This window comes from Poromitra crassiceps (genome assembly GCF_964638095.1).
Source record: "Poromitra crassiceps genome assembly, chromosome: 10".
NCBI classification, from domain to species: Eukaryota; Metazoa; Chordata; class Actinopteri; order Beryciformes; family Melamphaidae; genus Poromitra; species Poromitra crassiceps.
This window is the reverse complement of record NC_139631.1, coordinates 10616259-10623573: the sequence shown is the minus strand read 5'-3', so window position 1 is coordinate 10623573 and position 7315 is coordinate 10616259.

Below are 7315 nucleotides of genomic sequence, written 5' to 3'. Positions count from 1 at the left end.
AAGTATCTTTACTTACTGTACACTCAGACTTTGAATGGCAGCAGGCTTGCAAGAGTGGCGTGTTTTAAATATTGGCTGATGTGTGTAAGACGAGTTTGTGTGTGTGTGTGTGTGTGTGTGTGTGTGTGTGTGTGTGTGTGTGTGTGTGTGTGTGTGTGTGTGTGTGTGCGTGTGTTAGTGTGTGTGTGTATGTTGCTTTCTCATCTGTTGCTGTGATGTTGACATATAGGTGAAAATGCCTCAGCAGCAGTTTTCTTCAGACGGAAGAGTTGTTTTTTATGCATAACCATAAAGAGAGGTGGTGTTGTGATGGTAATGAGCAGGGCACAGGGACCAATGTGTCCACAGTGTTAAGGTGAACTCTATGAATAAATATATGCAGGAATTAAATAACGTGACGAATGGTGTTCAAAAGGCATTGGAGTTTCGACTGTCAAATGGTGCATTGTCCTGTCAGACTGCATGAAATTTTGAATAATTTGCTTTATTGGCTGCAGACTGGGATGTATTACAATCTTGCAAAGCTGAAATTTCTCCCCATGGTGACAAATGATGATCAGAAAGCATGAGACCATATGTGTCAGTCAGTCAGTCAGTGCAGTCAGTCAGTCAGTCAGTGGAGTCAGTCAGTCAGCCAGTCAGTCAGTCAGTCAGTCAGTCAGTCAGCATGCTTACGTGGCCGTTCACCCAGAGACAGTAGGCACACAGAAGATGCAGCGTCACTGAGAGGCGGAGATGAGTCATGACAAAACATAGGAGGGTACAAGGCTTTGGTTCCTAGACCGCCAACATAAACAGCCACTCCCCCTCCCTCTCCTCTCTGTCATTCATTGGTCACCCATTGTGATCTGACAGGGCAGGTGATCGGTAACGCATGCAAAGTTGAGCTATTTTCAACTTTTTGCATTGAAATGCATGGAGCTCAAAGCATTTCTCCATGACAGTGCTTGTCTGTGTAAATGGCCCCTAACTTCTCACAAAATCAAACCCAACTCCTGCGCAGCGCTACCAGAAGCGCAGGCGCTGCAACAATTTCAAAAGCTAGGAGTTCATAAGATTACTAACTTTCACTTCCCCCCATAATTATATTGTTATTGTCCAAAAAGGTAATTTAATAATAAATGAAATATTCTATATACAAGACTTTTAGTAGGTTTGTTTGTTGTACCTGACGTGTTTCGACTGACTTCCTGCAGTCTTCCTCAGAGGCGTCACGTGATGTTACTGTGACGTGTCCTGTGGCTGGTTGCAGGTTTGGCCATCCCACCTGGATATTTGGTTGGATGACCATGCCCCCTGTTGAGATGAGATGAGATATACTTTATTGTACCCGGAGGGTAATTTGTCTTGGGCTTAAATTAAAGTGCACATAGCTGCAACCAGGGGCGGTTCTAGGCCGTTTTTGGGTGGGCTTTAGCCCACCCAAAAATAGTCTCAGCCCACCCAAAAAAATAGAGGCAAAAAAAACTTTTTTTTTTTTTTTTTTTTTTTTAATCCCTCTCCAAATCCATGGTGGTCATTAGTAGCAGTTTCTGACTACACTCAATGCGCTGTGTGCATGTTTCCCCCCCCCCCCCCCTCTATGTTCTTAGGGTGGGCTGAGACAAAAATTTAGGGGGGTTCAGCCCACCCGAAAAGTTTCTAGAACCGCGGCTGCGCAGGCGCTCCCTCCTCCATCTATCTGCCTAATCCCACATCACTTCACACAGGTCACACACACAGTACAGCAGCGAAGTGGTCCTCCACAGTCCACACAATCGTTCTCCCCACTCATGATCAATGAAACTGAGGTGAGCATTGAGCAGTCAGAGTCGTTAGTAGTTACTCAATTAGCGCATATTGATATGCAAATTAGCACCTAACGTTGTCGTAGGCTAAACAAAAGAACTTGTCGCTGTGCCTGCCAGACAAACAGATGGACTGGAGGAAGGTAGGTAGGCTACCATGGCACCAGCCAGCCATGTCATGCTAGCTCGCAGTAAGCGGGTGTAAATGGATGTGATGTTTTTTGAGAAACATATGGGCATAAGTGACAAACATTTTCAAACGCGTCCCTTGTTATCTGAATGAAATTAAGCCCTTCAGAATCGCAAGTGGCTGCTTTACACAGCCTGTCTGATGTGATGATGACGATAGCTTAACATGCGTGCATGGCATCACTTATGTCTTGCTGTGATGTTAGTTCAGTATCTCAATAAAAGTTCTTACAGGCTTGTTATTTCCCTCTAAGGCAGGGATGTCAGAGATACGGCCCGCGGGCAGGTTTCATCCGGCCCGCGAGATGTTTTGGAATATTAAAAAAAATATATATATATATTATTATTATTATTAAATTCGCACCCCATTATCATGAACTACGTGTGGCTAATAAGCAAGCTAAGAGTTCATTCATAAGTTAATTAACCTGCACTACAAGGAAGTATGTCAGTAGGTCATCAGGTGTAAACAAAGCCGCCATGATGCCACGCTGGAATTGAATCGCGCATTCAGCTACCTACCAAAAAACAAAAGAATCAACAAGATCAGGCGCGGACTGCATAATCGGGCACATTGGGCAAATGCCCGGTGGCCTGGCCTGGCCTGCAAAAAAAAAAAAAAATTGTGCCCGCAGTCAGGCCACTCACTGAACAGCAGGCCAGGTGCCGCCTACTGGTTTACTAGTGGTTTTATTACTTTATTCAGGATTAAAGTGGGTGCATCTCATTGTAAAATTGGACTTGGCCCAAATTGGGCTTCAAACGGCCCAAATCGGGCTTCAAACGGCCCAAATCTGGCTTTAAACGACCCAAATTGGGCTTCAAACGGCCCACATCTGGCTTCAAACGGCCCAAATTGAGCTTTAAACGGCCCAAATTTTTCTGACGCCGGCACGCGCGTCGGCCCGTATCGGCCTGGCCTGCTTGGTATCTAATGCCCGGCCTGAATTATGATCCCAGTCCGCCCCTGAACAAGATGCTGTCGAAAAAGAGAAAGGTTGACACGGAATGCAGGCAGTTTCAAGAGAAATGGAAAGAGCAGTATTTCTTTTGTGAAGTAAATGGGTAAATGAGTCGAATTGATTTTAGTAAAAAAAAAATCCGGCCCCCATGAGGTCTCAGTTGAACAAATCCGGCCCTCTACCTAATATGAGTCTGACACCCCTGCTCTAAGGGAGTGCAAGGCAGATATTTAAACAGCCTTGTTTGTGTACAGTACCAGTGGCATGGGAGTAATAAAAAGGGATTAAGGACCAGGACCCCTGGTGGTCAGTAAGATGGGCTGGTTGAGCCAATGTTAAAATGATCTTTATTTATTATTTATTTTTGCTTTAAAACTATTTTTTAATTTTCTGCTTAAAGTTCATGAAAAAAGTGGCATTCTTGTTTTTTCACACAATAATTTCATAATACCATTTGTAATGCCACCGTTGTAGTGCTGTTGTTCAAAATTAAAGTACATTTTCTCAGATTTATTGGTGTCTTTCTAGTCACACAATTTAATAGTCAGTGTTTCCCATACACTGATCTATTTGTGGTGGTACACCCTACATAGATTTTGACCCCCACAAATACTGCCACATATTAATTTCAACTAGTTGACTGCAAACTCCTGCTTTAGTGCTTACAGTATATTATTATCTTGTCGGAATATTATTCCAGCCAATAAGTTAGGAAGTTCCCTTTTGATTTAATTTTACTTTTGTTTTGCCTACAAAGCAAAATGTTACTTTACTTGAAACTCCCCTGAAGTGATTTTGGTATTATTTATGCAAGCATAATTCTACCATATAGTAACCTGTATGCAGAATATATATAGTATATATGAGGAAACAATTATTTTTTCATTGCTGTAAAACCACAGAACGGTAAAGAAGATATTGATGTGTGTAGTTCTTCATAGATCTAGTCTCTTCATTTTGATCTCAAAGTGCGCCAGTTTGATCCATTTTTACTTGAAACTGTACAAAATTTTCTTCCGGGGGGGCATGCCCCCGGACCCCCCTAGGGGTTCAGTGGTCCATGACCTTTGGGTGGGCTGAGCCCACCCAAAGCTCTGATGCTAAAACCGCCCCTGGCTGCAACACAACGTCAAAGAACAGAGACAGACAGGGACATTAACATTGCACAATTCCACAGTAGAGAGAACCAGTTCGGCATGAATTACACAAGCTCTATTGCACAAAATGTATAGCTCATAGCATTCCTGAGATTTAGGAAAATAAAATAGAATAGTATCCAAATAAAAATAGTGGACCCCTCAAAATCGTTACAGCCGCTAGCATAGTTCCAGTTAGTGCTGTAGTGTACATGACATACACGAAGGATGAATCAGTCAATCAGTCAATGTTGCCCCATTATAGGGAAAATTTGGGAAAATATTATTATTAGGGAAAATATCTGGCAGTTGGCCGGTATAGTTTATGGAGGACTGCATCCCAGCTACAGTATGAGACAACATGTAGGCCCCCTCATCCCAGTTTACAGTCCCGTGGACATGTTTCCGGATCTCTATTGCCTCCTTGATCCAAAAGTGGTATCTGTTGTTTTCCGATCACGGTGGTGGCACAGTGGTAGTGTTGTCACCTCACAGCTAGAAGGTCCTGGGTTTGATTCCCGCCTGGGACGCTGTGGGTGTGTCCCTTACCCCCCCATGTCTTCACTGCCTACTGCCCAGGTGGCCTAGTATCTCGTCAAAAGGGCCTTTCTGTGTGGAGTTTAGATGTTTGCATCACCGTGCTCCCCTGGGCTTTCCTCCATATATAACCCCCCACTAAAAACAACATGCAGAAGATCGTCGCCTGACCAGCGGCAGTTGGAAGAAGTTGGTCCCCGTGCGCTTCACTGCATCTGCCCACCGCTCCTGGTCTGAACCACGGAGGTGGATGAGCCAGCTTCACTGCATCTGCCCACCGCTCCTGGTCTGAACCATGTGGAGGATGAGCCAGGATGGGTCAAACGCAGAGGACACATTTCACAGCACCTCCAAAAGCGCGCGTGTGTGTGTGTGTGTACTGGCCACCGTGCACGTGTGTGCATGCCACGATGGTGTTTGTGACAAATAAAGACAGGGTTTGTCCGTCTGGCTTAATCTTAATTAAACATGCATCATTCAGGAGCTTACTCTTATGGTAACTCAAACATAATTTCCTGACATAGTGAATGGCAATTATGAAAGCCGAAAAACAAGATTATGCAGGATTATATGTAGGTAGTGTAATATGCATATGCAATATGAAACGGCACAGCTTCTGTAATTGCTTTCCAAACATGTACATAAAAGGGCCACAAGTTTGCTTGTGCTGGTACACGGCAGAATGGGCAAACTTTCTCAAACCTTTAACTACTCTGTAGCTTCCCCAAAACAAACTGCCGTCAATCCTGTTGGCCTGTCAATGAAAATCAGCTGTCTATCCAGGACAGCCTAGACGAATCCAGACTGTCGGTCTGCAGCCAGGATTACATTTCAAAATAACTTCAGTTAAAGCTCTGCAAGCAATGCCTGATGTGTGCATTCACCAACCTGGCTATCATAATGTTAATCATTGCTAAGGAGAGAGAAAGAGATGGAGCATATTGGTTCGGGAGGGCAGATACGTACCTGTGTCGAGAGAGAGAAAACTCTTGCATACTTGTGCTTGTTTCTTATCAAACAGCAGATATGGTTTAGTTACTGCGTTTAGGTGATGGGGAATTCTGTACAGAACACTTGGAATCAACAGGAGAGAAATGAGACTGCAAAAGAAAGGACCAAAAAACATGTATATTATTTGTAATTTACTTTATTTGGCAGAGCAATTCAGACATACATGTTTCACAGATCAAATGTTTGTATTTCCGCAGGCATATTAAAGGCCCAATCCGTCAAAACTCACTATTACTGACGCCGGTGGCCGTTAGTGTAACTGCAGGCAGCGTGTGAACGAGCTGACGCGCGTGCACCATACTCGCACGCGCACAAGCAGTTGCCTGGCAACAGCAGAGCTGTTCGTTGCTTTGTAACGTTAACTCATAAAAGTCACTTGAAAACGGCAACCTGGACAATTTATCAGTCAGATCAGACTCGAGATGCCCAGGAAGGATTCTGGATGAATTAGGGGACGTTATTGTGGCATGTTTGGTCGTGTTTTGGCTTGCGTTGGCTGCGGGCAAGTCGATACTCATGTTAGCAAAAGCCAGGAAATAGCCTGCTCCCCCTATATGTACGGTAATGCCTGGAGTTGACCAAACTGAACAATCAAACAATGTTTCATAAGCATAACAGTAACGTTAGGCATATTTAGGACTGTTAAATTCATTATCCACACAAGACGGTAACGTTATTAGTGGGGCTGGTGGTAATTTCTATAAATGTAAATTAATATTAGTTAGCCGCGATTAGCATCAAGCTAACATTACTAGTATATGCAGTCCCACTGCAGTCAGAGCCTGCTGGCTGCGGGAAGTGGATACTCATGTTAGCACAAGCCAGGAAATAGCCTGCTCCCCCTGTATGTACGGTAGCCTACCGTCAAACAATGTACCGTAAGCATAACAGACAGTAGGCTAACGTTAGGCATATTTCCGACTGTTAGATTCATTATCAACACAAGACAGTAACGTTATTAGTGGGGCTGGTGGAAATTTCTATAAATATAGCTAAATCTATTAGTTAGCCGCGTATAGCATCAAGCTAACGAATCACCACCGCAGCTAAATGCAGTCAAACAATAATGTTCCATGACCATAAGCATAACGGTAGTAACGTTAGGGTTGCATTACTTCACACAAGACGGTAATGTTAGCAGAGTTTCTGACCAGGTGGTCAGATACTTGTACTACGGAGTGACAGTAAAAATCTTGAATCTTGAAAATCCATTAGCAAGCAGCTAACCTTATCTGGTCAAAACCACATTACACTAGCTACAAGCAGCAAGTTCCCTTCCTGAACCGAAAACACAGTCCTGACTCTAGTTTCCCGCCGATGTTGGTCACATTGCTGCTGTCTGGCCAGACGGGCTTCATTAGATAAATATTTATTTATTTAGTCTGGACTTTTTCTGGAGTCTGTGTTTGTTGTTTCCTTTAGCTAGCAGCTAGCGACGAGCGTAACGTTAAAAGCTACTTCAGCCATTTCCTGTTAGCGTCTAGGACAAGAGACAAGCTCGACGTGAACGCGCGAGACGTCACATCCTCTAGCTGTGGCGGGAGATGCTATCCACTTCGAAACTGCGGTTTTCCATGTATCTTCTGAACGGCTGGTCGGAGAGAAACGCCCCTGGTCGCCATTTTTAAGTGACGTCAAGGCGCATTCACTCAGTGCCAATAATAAACACTTTGTGCACATTTATTTCTCGCCA